Source organism: Micrasema longulum, unplaced genomic scaffold (assembly GCF_059751315.1).
Source record: "Micrasema longulum isolate JH-2025_06_02 unplaced genomic scaffold, ASM5975131v1 h1tg000817l, whole genome shotgun sequence".
In the NCBI taxonomy this organism is placed as follows: domain Eukaryota; kingdom Metazoa; phylum Arthropoda; class Insecta; order Trichoptera; family Brachycentridae; genus Micrasema; species Micrasema longulum.
In genome coordinates this window covers 284,712-303,446 of record NW_028278009.1, presented here as the reverse complement: position 1 = coordinate 303,446, position 18,735 = coordinate 284,712, and the positions used below count along the sequence as shown (strand labels likewise).

Genomic DNA, 18,735 nt, shown 5'->3' with positions numbered 1-18,735 from the left:
TTTTTATAACATGTAAAATTCTATTATTTAGAGAAGCGTAAAGCGAATCTAAAATTTCTGATGTTATTTCTTCTTCCCAAACTTGAATTAAGTTTTTTTTTAATTCCTCAATGTTTTTTGATTTTTTTTTCCCGACTTTTTTTTTCATAATCGCCCATAAATTTTCTATCGGGTTCAAATCAGGGCTATTCCCGGGCCACGTCAACGATTTTAAGCCAATTTTCTCCTTGAATTCATTGATCTATAAAAAAACAATAAATTATTTATCATGTGGTCACAAAATGCATTTAAAAATATATATATTTGTACTCACAGTGCGGGCTCTATGGCACGGCGCAGAATCGTCCTGAAAAATTGGGTCCGCGGTATACTGCGTAATGTCCTCGATTGTTGGAATAATATGTTTTTTTAACACTTTTTTGTACTGAATGGCATTCATCGTACCCTGTACAAAATTTAGAGGTCCTAAACCGTATGCTGTCATGCACCCCCAAATCATCACGTAGGGTGAATGTTTAACGGTTCGAGTGACGCACGACGGATGATATCTTTCCCCACGTTTTCGTCGAACTATCTTTCTGCCGTCTGGACCAAAAAGGTTGAATTTTGATTCATCAGAGAAAACAACATTTTGCCAATCCTCCAAGGTCCAATTCTGGTGCTCTTTCGCCCAATCCAGTCTAGCCTTCTTCATTTTGTCCGTGAGTAATGGTTTCTTTGCGGGACTCCGTGCTTGGAAACCATGCTCCAACAGCCGCCTGGACACTGTTTTTACTGAAAATGTTGATGTGCTGGTAGACTGCACCTCTGCGTGTATTTCAGGTGCCGTTAAAAATCGATCGCGCATAACAATTTTTTTTATTAAGCGATCATCTCGGGCAGATGTCACGCGCCCCCGTCCGCTTCCTTTTTTCCGTTCTATGGATCCAGTTTCTTGGATTTTTTTTAATAAAAACCTCACTGCACCTTCTGAATACCCAACTCGACGAGATATTTCACAATTAGATATGTTTTCTTGCGACAATGTGATTATTTTGGATTTTATCGCAATCGACATTTGCTTTGCACTTTCCATGATTGTTGTGTTATGTTCACTCAAACGCGGGTAAAACAAGACTGTTGAGACATTTTAAAATGTAAATATTGTAGAAAGGTGACACATAGTGTCCTTAATTTATTAAACAAAAGAAATAGGTATCGATAAAGGATTTCTTAGAAAAAGGGTTCAGTAAAGTCAAGGGGCGCGGTAGCAGGTAAACTCGTAATTTTTTTTGTCTTGCGGTGTATTTCTAATATTTTTTTTAACATTTTCTTTGGAATTTTATTATTTGTACCTTGTTTTGCTGGATTGTTATTCTATTGCATCACATGTCATTATAATTAATTTAATTAATTTTACTTTGTATTTTTTATCATCAGTTATTGTGGCTTAACACGGGCACAGCCAAAAAAGCTTTAACAAGTTCATTAATATTTAAACGAGTGTAATTTTCAATGAATAAAGAAATTAAATTAATTGAAACTGCTTATACTCAAATAAGCGTCTGCTATTAGTTTTTCTGTCTGCAGTAATTGATGCGAATTAAAAAAAGTTTTTTTTAATGATTTATACGACACGCTTCTTTCTCACCATTGAGCGTTATTATCGCCATACGATAAAATAAAAAGAAGTTAAATCAATATCATTGCGATTTACTTTTTCGAAAAGTTTTTTGCGTTTTTCTCGAAAGTGGATTTATCGAGTTACGGCGGCTTAGGGGTTGCACGGCAGTAAACCCAATTTCAATAACAATTATAGTACCGAGATTAGAGCACGGCTATCGGCAGCAAACATTTGGGATCCAAATTGCTCACTAGAAAAACTAAGACCATTATTTACAAAACTCTTCTCAGACCGGTCATTACATATGGTGCCGAATGCTGGGTTATGACCAAAAGATATGAAAATATGGTATGATTATTCGAAAGAAAAATATTAAGGAAGATATTTGGTGCTGTCAACCAAAACGGAGTGTGGAGGAGACGGTTTAATCATGAATTAGAAGCACTGTATGGCGAACCCAACATTGCAAAATTCATCAAACTAAGAAGATTACAATGGTCGGGTTATGTGCACAGAATGAATGATAACCGCACCCCAAAAAAGATTCTTTATACCACTCCGGAAGGCAGACGAAGCAGAGGCACACCAAAATTAAGATGGCTGGATAATGTGGAAAGTGACATTAGAGCGATTGGCCTGACGAACTGAAGAAGAGCAGCTGGGTGCAGGGACGAATGGAGCAAATTCTGGAGGAGACCAGGGCCCACAACGGGCCGTAGCGCCACTGATGATGATACCCAATTTCGTTTAAAAAAATCAATTTTACTTTATAGACAATTAAAAATAACTAATAATATAAGGTTGACTATAACATTTCAAAGTATCTTCGTCGGTACCTGTAATTGAAGATGTTTATAAATAAAATTTATACATATTTATAATTTATATTTATCGTGCAGAAAATTTTATTTAACTTTGTAGATAATGTTCACTTATGTTAATGGCGGCCTCCGTGGTGTAGTGGTCAAGTCGCTTGACTCATAAACGGAAGAATCCGGGTTCGATTCCCGGTGAGAACACAAAAATTTAATGTGATTTTTCTCAAGCCTGGGTGTTCTGTGCTGTAATTCACCACAGTAATTGGGCCTCCTGGGCTGGTATTCCAAATGATCTCGCGACCGTAATATCTCGTGTATTTTGTGGGTAAATAACTGTTTTATCGTGCCGCGAGAGTGGTTCAGAATAGCACCCCTGGCCTGTTGTGGCAATTTTTTTATTTTTTTAAACTTTTTATTGTAACTAGGGTCTCTGAGATGGTTTGGTCATGTAGAACGAATGGACGACGAAAGAATGGTAAAACAAGTATATATGGCGAAAACGAACGGCAACGTTTTTTATTTTTGTTAATCTTTGCTTTTAATTTTTGTGTAAAATTGTAAGATTCAATATGTCCATGTATTTATAATTTTCTCAAACTGAACGGTTTGGGTAGGTAGGAAGAAATTGCCTTAAGGCAATATGCCCGCCCTTATATGTATATTTATTGTATATGTATATAAAGTGTCAATAAATAAATAAATAAACGTGAGACGAGGACGACCAAGGAAGACGTGGCATGATCAGATAAACTAAAATCTGAAGTCTGGTCATGTCAAAAGCAGACAGAACCGAAGAGCGTGTATGACAAGATGTATGAATGTGGAAGAAGCTAGGAATGTATGCCAGGATAGACATGTGTGGCGGTCCATTATCTCTGCCTATCCCTACGGGGAAATATCGTGATGGTAGAAGTAGTAGTAGTAGTAAAGTTAAAAGAGTTATATTTGACCGTCTTTAAGGTTAAATCGGTATTTCTGAAGAAAAATTAGTATCAACAATGTTTTGAGTATGTTCAAATGCTTGCAGACTAACTGGATTTTCTCCTTAGGGAGTTGTTCATATTTAAATTTGTTGCAACAGAGAGGGAAAACAATCTTGAGAAGGGAATATGGGAGTCTAGGCATTTACCATTTTCAGGCGTTGCCTAGTAGGTGAATTTGTTCAGCCGGATAAATCTCACGCACATGATAAAGGTTTCAGCTCTTTTTCTTCACAAGTCAACCGATGGAAGAGTTAAGGAAATGTGGATGTTCAAACATAGGCAGAATGGTGAATGTTACACTGTGTGTAAAGTGACCACTTAAACCAGCCAATGACAAGTCATAAGTCCTATAAATAATGCCTAGACTCCCATATTCCCTTCTCAAAATGTTTTCCCTCTCTGTTGCAACAAATTTAAAAATTAGCATATTTGCATGAAAATTAAAAGTACGATCATCAGTAAACTGTAACAGGAATAATAACAAACTACGATCATCGAAATGCGCCGCCATTTGCGCAGTAATTCAGTGCCCTATGGAGCAGTAGGTGCTGTTGAGTGAAGAAATAAGTACAGGGGTAACAAACCTGTGTTCCGTGGAGCCGCCGTTAGTGTGTGAGTGCCGTGGCACTAGCTCGGCCGCGGCCCTAGCACACGCAAGATCTGGAACAAAAAATACACCTATTACTTCTTTGTTTTTTTTTGTACAATTATATTTGCGCATTAGCGGGCTTATTGCCACATGGCAATTACTTACAACGAACCAATATAATTATATTTGTTTTTAGTTTTTATTGTATATGAAACATTTTATTTTATTTGTAACTAGCGGACCCGACAGACCTTGTCCTGTCCGAACGTTGGCTTGCCTGCTATTAGCTTAGAAAGACTTTTCATTGATAAGTAGGTACCTAGGTGATTGAATTTCAAAACCTAAAATTGTTAATATTTAAACGTTGAATTTAAGTAGGTACCTAGGTACTAGTTTAGGGTTGAATTCCAAAAAAAAATATATATTTTTTTTTCAAATATGGCATTCTTTTTGCAAACGTCAAACAGAGGGGTGTACTTATGTAGGAACACGATTTTTAAGAATGTGTTGAATTTAAAATCATTTTAGTATTACCAAAAATCCAGTAAAAATAAATAAATTAATAGAAATTATAAGGAATTAAGGGAAAGAATCTGATTGAGATCTACAAAAAACAAATACAGTTTGTAAACATTCAAAAACAAACTTTTTTTATACACAAAAAGACAACATATTTCCATATTTTTGTAAATGCATTCTCCTCTGATGCAACCCTGGTAGATTGAGGAATAAAACATTTATACTCCTTACTTTTTTTTACATGTTAGATTGAAGATTTTAATATCTACGAACACGCACAGCGCAAAGATCTATATTTCTCTGAAAACCGCGTGTAAATCGGTTAAGCCGTTTAGGAGGAGTTCAGTGACATCACACGTACAGAAGAATTATATTAATTGCACAGAAAAATACAATTGAAATAATTTACAAAAAACATAGACTATTTCCTAGTGATAAATTATACGTAGAGAGTGGACTCCTTAGTTTTAGAAAATTATATATATTTCAGTGCATAAAATATGTTTACTTGAATAGAGATTTGTTTAGTAATAATTTAAATCGTATTAGTAATAGATCCGATAGTGTACTGTCAGTTCCAGGATGCAGAACTAACTTCGCACAGAGGCACTCCTTACATGTTGGTCCAAGATCCTTCAATCTTTTAACCAAGGAACTACAAAACATCAAATCACTGGTACATTTTAAAGTAGGTTTGAGGTCTTGGATCAGCATGGAAGGAACAGATAGACACATTCTTTAAAAAAATAATTAAAAATAAATGCATTCTGCAAATAAATCATGTCTTCGTAATATCAGCATATGTTAATATACGTATGCTATTAACTTTTTAATAATTAAAAAAGGAATGGCCCACGCTCAGACGCTGAAGTCTTTGTGGGCATTTTTTCCAATTCATGTTATAGCTTAATTTTAAGATGTATTTTTCTAAAGTGTATTTTTGTAATTATATTTCTTTGTAAATAAAATGTGTATGGAAAAATGAACAAATAAAAAAAATTATATATATGTAATATATATATATAAATCTATGTATGTAAAACATGCAAAATCCTACAAGGCGTTGAAATAAATAACACTCCCAAAAAATATGTTAGACAGGAAATGCATATGAACCACAAAACTGAAATTACTAATAATTTCACCCACTGCCTTCCTAACAAGGTTACCCAGACTTGTTTTGCCCACACATTCTCCAAGTAAATATTTATTTATTTATTTTATTTTACAATACGCCCAAGGGGCATTTACAAAAAATATACAGGTAAGTACAAACATAGTAATAATTTAAAAAATAAACAACGCTTTTTTTAATACATGTAGAAACAATAAAAAGCATACTGCCATGCAAAATAAAAAGTGGAACTTTACATAGTAAAAAAAAAAAATAAAAAAATATGGATATAAGAAAAGTAATTGAATTAAAAAGCAAATTGTTAATAACTTGTAAAGAATTTAAACAAAAAAATATATAAAGTTTATATTTGAAGCACTAAATTTGTGGTTATTCATTAATAAAATAAAATAAATAAAACAACTTTGTTTTTAACCACTAATTTTTATTTTTCACCGACCGGTTTCAAAGCAAACAAGCTTCTTTGTCAAGGTTTACGTAACGAATGAATTGATTCCTTTTTATTTTATTTCTATCATGTTCACTAAATACTACACGTATATATATATATATATATATATTTATACGTATAAAAAAATGGTATTAACAAATTATTGTTAAAAACAAATGAAAAAAAAAAATTTACAGTAAGTATATGTAAGATAATAACATAATATCTGGTACACAAAAATATTTGATACATTGATTTCAGAAAAAGATAATAATAAATAATAATACCATCAAAAACAGAGAAAAAAATGTAAAAAATAGAAAGTTTCATTACGACATTAATAATTAGTTTTAAACAGTGCATTTAAGAAAGTTTTAAAATGGATAATTGTCGTACTCAAAATGTCTGTATCACAAGTAATTTTTTTGGCTAAGGAATGTAAACGCGGAATAGGAGTATCGTGCATAGTTAGTACGTACGTATGTACTCGCAATAGCAATAGCATTTTGCTAACTGGCGAGAATAATGCCGCGCAGCTCAGATAATAAATGTCATTTCTATCTATAAATTTGTTGCAGACAAAACAAATAATTTGTCGAGTGAGTTAGATAGCACGATCGTCACTTTTCCGCTAGAAAATGGAGAGCTGAATGAGAGGAGTACTCACGTAGTATGAATGACAGAATACTCACATTGCCGTTAACAAATTAAAATAGGGTGAGTGGTACAGTACTCAGTTGCCTTCAACAAATGAAGTAAAAATGAGTGGCACAATATTCACGATGCCGATAACAAATTAAGTAAGGTGAGTGCCATCCCAGAAACCCTTTCTTAATCTTATCAATTATACTCAATTATTCTCAAATGTAATAAAAAAAAACTAAATTGTTAAGTGTCCTCGGCACGGGAAACCCCAGTGAGGTCACATTATTTTTATTATTAATTTATAGTTTGTAAGCGAAAAATATGAATAAATAAAAAAAATAAAAATAAAAATACTCGACTCAGATTTACACTCTCGCCTTTCATCATTCGTAACCCAGTCTTACATTGATTTACCACACATTCGTCTGAGATATTGTATTTCAACCGCGTTCACTCGGCTCTCGTCCTTCATCTGCCAGATCCATGTTTCACTTCCATTTCTTCTTTAATATAACATCTAAAATCGGAAAAAGACGAATAATAAGAAACGATTTGAAATATTTTTGGCAAATCTCCAAGCCAATATAAGCGGCTTGTCAGCAGCAGACTGAAGTTAGATGAAATTGGGAATAAAAAACGAAGATCTTATCAATTATATATCGTTAGGGGATGTTTGATTACGTCATCAGTTCATAGATAGCGTATTTTTTTCAGTGTTTCTTTTATTTTTTAACCACGTGGTGCAATTTTATTTATCTTGTACGACGTATTTTTAATATTTTTAATGTATTAACATATAACAACAGAGTACCGAAAAATATGACTTTTGACAAATCGCGTGCTTATTCCAGTGTTTTTTTTTTAATTTAAGGGATTAACCCGCTAAGCCTCTATTAAGAGGCTTGTCAGCAGGTGGGAAAGAGGGGATATGGAAGGAGGTTATAAAAAAAACACCACAACACCCAGACCAATGAAAAAAATTATTTCTTAAAATTTTCCTTGCAACTGGCGGTAATCGAATCCGCGACGCCAGTTTCACAGTTGTCAGTCTAACCAACTGTGCCACGGCGCCTTTCATCACCACTTAATGTGCAAGTATAAGTTTCTATAGTCGCTATCCCCGATTTCACCCGAGTTTAACTCTATGCGAGGTTTATAAGTAATATTTTTAGTTATCCCATCCTTATTCTATCACTATTCTCCAGCTTGACTTTATGCCCGATTTATAAGTAAGGCCCGTAGTATTTTCGGAGCAATATTGCCTACGTTAGGTGTCTGCCAGTAAAAGATTTTTGAAAAGCACGTGTCACGCTGTTGACATGCCAAAAATAACGCCATTTTTTAAGTCTTACGGAAGCCGCTCAAAGATGCCCACTCTGGACTTTGCGTGGCGCGGACCGAGTATATTAATATCATTACATCAGCTGATGACGTTGAACGGCGGGCTGACGTCATCGCTACTGACGAGACCGATGATGTCAGATGTCAGCGAATAAAATACAATTATTTTAATTATTACCGAAGTAGAAAAAAGATTATCTTTATACAGGATGTTCTTTAAACCCTGTCACATCCGAAACCACGATGATCAGTATGAGCAAGAAGACATATTGACACATTAAAATAATTTTTTGAAACGAATAAAATTTAAAAAAATAAAATATTAAAAAAAACAAATGGTGGCTTACTTCTGCAGGGAAGAAATGAGGGGGGGAGGGGGGAGCCAGATACCCCGACTCACCCCCCGAGCTCACCCCCCGAGCTCACCTCACTTCTCTCCTGCAGAAGTAAGCAACCATTTGTTTTTTTTTAATATTTTCTTTTTTGAAAATAAGTATTTTTTTAAATATGCATATATGTCTTTTTGTCCATACTGATCATCGTGGATTCGGATGTGACGGGGTTTAAAGAACCCCTGTATATATAATTCCTCTGTACGTGTGATGTCACCGTATTACTCCTAAACGGCTTAACCGATTTACGTGCGGTTTTCAGAGAAATATAGATCTTTGCGCTGTGCGTGTTCGTAGATATTAAAATCTTCAATCGAATATGTAAAAAATAAGTTAGGAGCATAAAGGTTTTATTCATCGATCTACCAGGGTTGCATTCGAGGAGAATGCATTTACAAAAAAAAAATATGATGTTTTTTTTGTGTATAAAAAACTTTTTTTTTAAATGTTTACAAACATCATTCATTTTTTGTGGATCTTAATCAGATTCTTTCCTTAAATTCCTTATAATTTCTACCCATTTAAATCTTCTTATTGGATTTTTGGTAACACTCAAATAATATTAAATTCAATACATTTTCAAAAATCGTATTCCTACATAAGTACACACCTCTGTTGGTGAGACGACCAGAGTTTGACGTTTGCAAGAAGAATGCTATATTTGAAAAAATACTTATTTTATGTTTTGGAATTCAACCATAAACAAGTACCTAATTAAATTTAATATTTGCATATAAACTATTTTTTGTTTTGGAAGTTAATCACAAGCAAGTATCTAGGTACCTACTTATCAATAAAAAGTATTTTTCCAAGGCAAGCCAATGTTCGGGCAGGACAACGTCTGTCGAGTCAGCTAGTAGAAATATATAATGATAATCTCCCCAGTGAACTAAAAACTATTATATCGATAAATAAATTTAAAGTAAATTCAAATATTTTTTTTAGCTCAATTCAATTTTAATAGGTCCTATTGTATTTAACAAATTACAACAGGGATGGAGAACATTTTAGAAAGGAGAATATGGAAGTCTCGGCATTTACAGGGCTTATGACCTGTCATTGGCTGGTTTAAGTGGCCACTTTTACACACTGCGTAACATTCCCCATTTTGTCTGTGTTTGAACATCCATATTTCTTCAACTCTTCTATCTGTTGACTTTTGTGAAATAAAAGAGCTGAAACCTTTATCACGCGGGTGAGATTCATCCGGCTGAACCAATTCACCACTAGGCAACGCCTGAAATCAATTTTTCTTTTTTTTTATACTTCTTTTACCAGGAAGTTAATTCAATGAATCTCAATGAATCGGATGAATCTCACCCACATGATAAAGATTTCAGCTCTTTTAATTCACAAAAGTCAACAGATGGAAAAGTTGAGGAAATGTGGATGTTCAAACATTAAAAAATTAAACCAGCCAATGACAGGTCATAAGCCCTGTAAATGCCTAGACTCCCATATTCCCTTTTCAAAAATGTTTTCCCTCTCTGTTACGACAAATTTAAATATGAACAACTCCCTAGGGAGAAAATCCAGCCAGTCTGCAAGCTTTTGGACATAATCAAAACATTGTTGAGTTAACATTTATCTTCAATTTTATCAAAAAAGTCAAATTAAGTTTTCTGTATGAAAAAAGATTTGAATCGTGTTGTGGTCCCGTGGTTAGTGTCTCGGACTCACGGCTCAAAGGTCAGTGGTTCGAATTCCACTATACCCCGCCCCAACTTGATTTCCATTTTCTAATAGTGCTTTATTTACAACCCGTCGAAAATGGGCTTTAAAATCATATATTTGGGTAATCATAAGCACGCAAATATTTATTTTTAAGTAAAATATAAAAAAAAATAATAACGTACCTGTACAATATTATTTCAAAAAATGTTCAATCACAAGTTACCAACGATGTTGACAATTTTCGTACAAAAATAAAGATTTTACTTTATAGACAGTCGAACAAAACTCTGTTGACTGCCTCTTGTACATTGACATATTAATACATAGACATGCCCTACAGAGAAAAATATTTTTTAAAGTAGTGACAAAAAAAGGAACGCATAGCTACTAAGTTTGTTTGTGCCAGGGCTACATTCAACATCATGCATATGCTACCAAAAATAGGAGAATACTCATTTTTGGTACATAAAAAAGTTTGTATTTTAACGTTAGCAATCAACATTCTATTTGAATGGATCCCAATCTGATTCTTCCCTTAAATTCCTTATAATTTCGACCCATTTATTTCTTTTCACGTGATTTTGGGGATGCAAAAATAATATTCACACATTCAGTGCATCCATGTAACTAAGAAGAACTTCGCAATTACGCCGCCAGGCGAAGTTTGACGTTTACAACGAATAATATTTATTAAGGTGCGAAGGTTTTCACGGTCACTGTTATCAATATGTTTCTTTTTTGGGTGATATCGTGTGTTAGATTTGAGTATACACTCAGTTTACCCTGAAAATGGCTCCTGCAATGGTAGCCGAAACATCAGAACAAATCCAACACACGCGGTATCACCCAAAAAAGAAACATATTATCAATATTTATTTTTGAATATTAATTGTTTTAAGTTTTGTTAATCACTCATAAACAAATATTTAACAATGGAAAGTTACACAATCCTTTTCACAATTGTACATCCGAAATCAATTATACGATACGCTATAACTTCCTGGGGGTTATCAAGTGAAACTAATATTAATTTTATTCAAACTTTGCAAAATTCTATGATCAAATTGCTACTACATAAAGATGTATACCGCCAGAGCCACAATATTTCAATATAATTGATGTATAAATCTGTAAATAAAGTATCTGTTAGAGCTCTACTTTGGTACAACTTAATTTGTAAGCATGCGTCGCACTCCGAGTATAAACAAAAGTTGATACATGACTACAACACCAGGTTTACTAGTGTGGCTGTACTAGAGCTAGCTGTTTCTAGATATTGCAATAAATATGGCAATAGGACACTGCAATACAGTATACCTAGAATATTTAGCATGTTACCAAACAATATTAAAAATACTGAGTTAAATACGGGAGTGAGACGTATGCTCAAATTATGGTTAATCGAAAAAAGTTTTTTGTATGATAGTTTTTAATTTTTGATAATGTAATAAAATATGGTAAAATAATATGTAATGTTTTAAAAGTAAAATTATTATTAATGTAGGTTAAGTATTTATTTATGCTTTAAAATGTTAGTTCATAACATCTTAAGAACTAATATAAACTTTTAATAACGTTACAATTTTTTTATCAAAGTTTCTCATTAACATATTTTTTCAAATTAATTTGAAATATTCCTATATTTTCTATCTCCTTCATTTCTTCAGGTAATTCATTGTACAGCTTCAATCCCTTGTACAATGAGTTTTGAGGTTCTGTTTTTCTCCTCATTGGTAATCTTATCTTTTTTTTATCCCTTGTTTTTCATATGTATGACATTGTTGGTTAAATTTTGTTATCGTTTTTATTTTATTCATCCATTTAATTATTTTATGCATAAAAATTGCTACATTATATTTAATTTGCTGCTTTACTGTGAGCAAGCCAATTTCTTTGTGCATTTTTTCTATATTAGAATAGATATTTCTTTTGAGTATAATCCTCATTGCCTTATTTTGAAGAATTTGTTTATTTTTTATTTCTCCTTCATTACATAAAAAGAGAATAGAAGAACAGTAATTTGTATTCGCAATCTTCCCATAAATGAATAATCGAAGCAATTTATAAGAACCTGCTGACGAGTTGTATGTATACAAATGAGTAGAACTTTAATTTAAGACTATTATGAAAATATTTTTGAAAAACAACTGGAAAAATAAGAAAAAACACAATAAATCAGAAAAAATAAAAATAAAAATGTAACGTTCACAAAAGTCCACATTAATCGTGCGAATCACGCTCATTATATTACTATTATTATATTTTCAATAAATATTTGCGTTCTTATAATTTAAAAAATAATATTAAAAAGGTTTTTAAACACTTTTATGACAGAAGCGGGCGTTTTGGTTTCGATTATAAACGTCACGCGTGGCTGGAGGTCGAAGAACGAGTAAATACGCGGATAGCATGACTGCGCTAAGTGTCATAATGTTTTAGGGCTCAGGGCATGTCCGTGTGTATTAATATGTCTAGTGTTTATTTGATCATATTTCTTAATCATTGCATATTTTTTTTTGTCAAGAATCGAGATTGTTGGGAACGTGCTTTGAATTAAATTTTAATTGTTCGACGAAAAATATATACAACACAAAACGCGAGCGGCAGAACGTGATTATAAAAATAATAAATTAATTGGTTTATTTTGGCAGTGCAAGGATTACCGTTCGCATTCTTGTGGGCCAAAGTGTGACGAAAAATAATGAAAGCGCTTGTTCTTGTGCTAAAATTGATATTTTCTTAATGGTTTTACGGTCGGCTTCCAAGGTTAAGTGTATTGATTAATTGGCGGAATTATCGCGAAATAAATATACTCTTTTTTTGTCTTCTCCATGCTAATGTTTGTTTTATTGACGTCAATCCGAACTCACAGATCGGAATAAAAATACCACGTATCACCCTTCTTGACCATGGGTCGGCTACCTTTTGTCGTAAGAGGGTATACGAGTAGGGAAAGGGTATACAAAATGACATAGATTTTTTTGTAAAATGAAAAAAAAAAATGTTAACATATTTAGTAAAAAATCTCTTTGGTTCAAAATGTACACTATTTTTTAACATGTTGGCACTGTTGTTGTAGGAAAAAATACGAATCGATCAAATAAAAATACAAAAATAAAAACAAACTGCAAAAATCCGTTTTGCCCCACCGGGTGTACAAAACGACATACGATATATAATTGGATGGGATGATTATTCAACACTTTTTAAAAACAGAATTCATAAGTTTTTTATGAATATTAAAGAATTTAAGTATGAAATGCCCACTTCACAAACAAAAATCTTGGTTTTTTTATTTAAACCAGCACATTATGCATAGGCCCAGTTTCCACACTTCATGCATTTTAACCATGTTTTACCTGGTTTTGATCTCGTATATAACTCATTACAATAAATGCATGAGCAGTCATCTTCATCGTCTGTAAGTAGAAAGTCTTCAGTGTCTGAATCAATAATCAATTTTTACATATACCTTGTTTACACTTTTTCAGGATATTGGAGTTGTATTCAAATGTCATGTTTTACGCACATAATTGCGAAGAATTATTATTCTTCTAGAGAAAAAAGGTATTCAGTGGGGAAAAATGACATAGTATTTTACCCTACCAGTACATATGTCGGTTTGCCCCACTACGTGAGTTTTTAAAAAAAATAAAAAATATCACATTGCACTTTGTAAATTTTAACAAAAGTATAGCTTTTCATGAAGATTAACAATGACACAACATATCCTTTCAGTTTGTGTTGTAGAATAATACAAATAAAATTATGATAATACCTTCGGTGTCCGCGCAACTAAAATATTGTTTTATTTCACAAAGTAACCCGCATCACGTCCTCCTCGGGCGGTCGCCATAAGCGTCTTAAATATTGGTGAGTGTTTATATGTCGTACCAGTGCTCATTCTTGTGCACGTTCAAACATGACTAAGAGTTTGGTTTCTGAGATATGATTACTATGTCATTTTACCCGCCTATGTCATTTTGTACACCCTTCCCCCTATATAATAGACCAGCGGACCCGACTGACGTAGTCCTGCCCGAACATTGGCTTGCCTACAAAATTTAATTTTTAAATCACGTAAAAGGGGGCTAGGCTTCATACCGTCCATGCGCTCTGTAGCAACAAGACATGATGTAATCTAGCTCCTATCTGTTATCTGTTACAGAATTAAATTAAAACGAGGAACTTGAATCCCAGCCGTCAATGCGCTATGTAGCTGCAAGACGTGTTGGGATATTGTAAAGCGCTCTTGAGGCGATTTTCATAAAAATGACGCTATATACATAATCCACAATTTTCAATTCAATTCATTTATTTTAAATATAACATATACATTACAAAAATACATTCAATACGTACATATTATAAAAAAGAAAAAAAATACACGAAAGAGACTCATGTCGAAGTAGTAGAAGAATCCTGCTCCGGATAATAGAAGCTGCTTCGATAGGTAAATGTTATCAACTATTAAATATCTAAATTTAGTAAATGTGTAATTCAGTAGCTGCAAGACTTGTTGTAATCTAACTTCTATTTTAATAAATTTGTTTTTTATTTAATTTTTTTAAATATCACTTAAACTCTAAACTTCATTATCACATAAAATAAAAATAAAAAATGCAAATAGGGGCTAGATTACCTAATGTTCATGCGCTCTGTAGCTGCAAGACGTGCTGGGATATTTATTTATTGTACAGCGCCCTCGAGGTAATTTTCACAAAAATTACGCTAAATAAATTATCCAAATATATTTATATATTAATATTTACTGACATTAGTTAAACAATATTTGTTTATTTTTTTTAAAACAAGGTCTAATATTTAACGTGGGGATTAGTGTGGACCGCACTTGGACCATTTGTCATTACAGTGGGCATACCTACAATATTAGAAACGCATTGTATTGCGTCTAAAGTGTTACATGAAAGTACGATGATCAGTCTTACGGTTCAGGTACCAGTCCAGGGACTATGAAATATTCTGGGGTGAAAATGCCCTTTTAATTTATTTTTTCAAGGCATAACTGGAAATGGTGCTGAAATATACACCACAACACCCAGACCAATGAGAAAAAATCTTTCTTGGATTTTTTTTTCTTGCAACTGGCGGGAATCAAAACCGCGACGCTTGTTTCACAGTTGACAGCCTCTAACCAACTCCGCCACGGCGCCTGTCCTTTTGAATAAATATTTCAAAATAAAGGGTATTGACATTGAAAAGGTGCACAAATTTAAATACCTCGGCAGCATTCTAACAGAGACCCTCGACCCAGATATAGAAATTAAATGCAGAATTGAGACAGCAAGAGTTGCTTTTAATAAAATGAAATCCCTCTTCTGCAATGCTAATCTCAACTTGAAAATAAGGCAAAGATTGGTAAAATGTTATGTGTGGTCTGTATTGTTATATGGCTGTGAGACTTGGACTCTGAAGGTGAACACTATGAACAGGCTGGAGGCTTTTAAGATGTGGTTGCATTGCAGAATGCTTAAGATATCTTGGACAGACCTGATAACGAACTCCGAAGTCTTAAGTCGAGCTAGAACTAACAGAAAACTCTTAACCTCCATAAAAGTTCATAAAATTTCATATCTGGGGCATATAATGCGTGGTGAAAAGTACCACTTGCTTAATTTAATTTTGAAAAGCAAGATTGAGAGTCACAGAGGGGCTGGACAGATGTCCTGGCTGCGAAATATACGAGACTAGACTGGCTTCAAGACTGTGGAGCAGATTTTCCGGGCAGCACAGGACAGGGAGACTTTTTCCAGAGTGATTACTAACGTCGGGGATACCTGACAGGGCACTTAGAGAAGATATCACCCGTGTCGGGAATCGAACCCGAGACCTCTTGGTGAACCACTTGAAAAAAAAATTCACTTAAATTCACGAATTCCCTGTGCTGTGGATTTAACACATAGGCCACATTACAGACCCAACGACGAAGAAGAGACAGTAACGAAGTATGACGTGATAACATAGTGTGTAAATACGACAGTGTAACATAAAACCGTGAAATAGTGACAGATTATGAGATGATTATAATGTACATTAACGCCGTGTGGTTGAACACGTCATGAGTCATGTTTCCGCATGATTGAATTACAATATTAAGAGAATTTGCGGGGGAAGAGCCGTTTGATAAATAGGTATTTGAACATAGTTTTTCTGTCACTCTCTTGAAAATGCCTCCCCGATACTGAGCGAAAAAAAAAAAAAAAAAGCAGGTCGGACTAATTAAGCTTACCTAAAATTGACAAAATCAAGATATAGTCGTTAAAATGTAACATGATTAGAATGACAGTTGTCGTGAAAGTGACGACATAACTTTTTTTATTTTTTTTATTTTCTTTTATTCAGGAAACATACAGTACAGTTACAAAGTTTAATATTTTACACAATTGGACTTAATTCTAATGGACCAGTGAAGTTTCCATATTAAAAAGCAATTAAATCTAATGTTAATTATGAAAGTATAAAAAAGAGAAGGAAAAAGAAAACATAAATGAAAGTTGTTTAAAAATTTAAATTTAAGTGAAAAAAATATATTTTAAGGTTTGTAGTTTGTAGTGAGTATTTACAAATGGAAATAATATTAATACTTTGTAGTAACGTCAAAGGGGTTGAGAACTGTCAACAGGCCGGCTTCTCGTGAAGAGTCTTAAGTGATGTCCTCTCCACATGAGCAAATGCTGAGAAGTACCTGATTGGCTCACATTAGAATATCTTTGCTGATTCCAACAGTTTAGCTAAAATAATGTAATATAATAGCAGAAAAATTCTCTTTTTGAAATATAAACCTTGGACATTATAAGCGAGGTAAAAATTAATGCAACTCCCATATATAAAAGACTTACATAATGTACGGATCTCAACATTTGTCGGTGCATAAAAATTAATTTAAAAAATTGGTTCAGTTTGACAAATAAATAATTTTAAAACCACTATCCTCATTCCAAAAGAAGAGGGATGATACGATTGATCTTAAAAATACACAAGTTTCGCTGCAACGTTAAGTACGCACTGAAAAGCGAATAATTTTATTTTGTAATAATTGAAGTAAAGTGGAAAACTAGGGGCGCGTTGTGAGTCGTGAGGGTGGGAGCGGTGTGGATGGCGTATGGGGAGGTTATTCTATTCAGACGGCCGCAGCCGCAATGAACAAGCACTTTTTGGTTCAGAGTTTCCAATACCGACACGCCTTTTGCGAATAATTTAACTTTTTCACCGTACGCACGCAGTTATACTAAAATTTATTAAGGAATAAAGTATACTATACGTACACCGTGTACCAAGCGACCAAAGCGAAGAGAATGCGGGCAAAACCGACCCAAGTTAAAAAAAGGACAAAATATGTTGCACATCTACTTTTCAAGATCGTTGACATAAATCCGATCTGGGCCTCGATTATGATGGGAAGATAAAGACATCATACCTTCACCTTGACGGTATAGTTGAAGATAAATTCCCTTGAGCGATTACAAAGATATACTACCGACCCCCTCACCGTCAAATTTTTGATAGGTACATCGATATGAAACAAGGGGAAGCGAACGTCACGGTACACGCTCTAAAATGACATAGCTTCAATATGACGTCATAGTTGAAGATAAAATTCTCCAGAGCGACTACAAAGAAATACTACCGATCCCCCCACCATCAAGTTTTGATGTAAGTACATCGGTTTATACTGACGGGTCTAGAACCCCTCAAAACATTCATCTACGCATTAACAGTTTAAAAATTTTGCTCCACCAAGCAATTTTTCCTTTAAGTATGATTTAATAACATTTTTAATCGTTTTGAGGCAGGCACTTTTTTTCTTAAAAGCCTATTACAAATATGAGAGAGAAATAAGTAAATTTTGAAGTCGAATTAAGTTCTGACATAACTGTCAGTTTCGGAAACGAGTGGCTAGATGCAGTGGATAGACTAACTAGATACTGCCTTATTAACAAACAAGAGCATCTAGCCGTAAAATGTTACCAAAGTAAAAAATAAATTGAGTTATTTTCTTTTTTCCGTCTGTTTTCATCGAGGCACTGTTAGTGCTATTCAAAATCCTTCATTCACTATTTGATGGGCCTAAACTACAGAGCTTTATAAAATTAGTATCCTTAAACGAAAAATATTTCGCAAGCCCTTCTCCAACTTATTGCGGAAGGAACGACAAAGGGCAGGCTGGGCACGAGACGTAAAAATGCATCATGGCTCAGAAATCTTAGACAAAGGTTATTATTATTATTATGGATAATGAGGTAGCGCCATTTTTGTAATATAATTATCAATAGTACTATTCAAGCTCCTGACGTCACTAAAACCAGTGAAGATCTATTGTGACGGGTCCTCGTAAATAGTTCTCGCCCTCTAAGCCCAGGTCTATAAAGAGCCTGGCTACTGTCTGGAAGGTGAGGTTACGTTTTGCTAAATCTCCCCCTACTAGCCCATATCCGTATCTAATGAATGACAGTTGTCAGAAAAAGTGACGACATAACTTTGTAGTAACGTCAAAGAAGTTATTTATATTGACACACGAAAAATCATTTGTATCTGGCGTGTTAATTTATTTTTTAATACAATGCTTGAAACATAAATCAACATTA

General features: G+C 33.7%; 1 protein-coding gene across 7 annotated transcripts in view; it reads right to left on the bottom strand.

Moving 5' to 3' along the window:
* Positions 1-18,735, bottom strand: part of LOC148278875 (plasma membrane calcium-transporting ATPase 2-like) — a 212,096-nt gene that overhangs the window by 25,317 nt on the left and 168,044 nt on the right. For all 7 annotated transcript variants that reach the window (XM_088230763.1, XM_088230759.1, XM_088230760.1 and 4 more), the window contains one exon: positions 3,989-4,064. The gene's annotated coding sequence lies outside the window, so the exon portion shown is untranslated. The remainder of the gene's footprint in view (positions 1-3,988; positions 4,065-18,735) is intronic.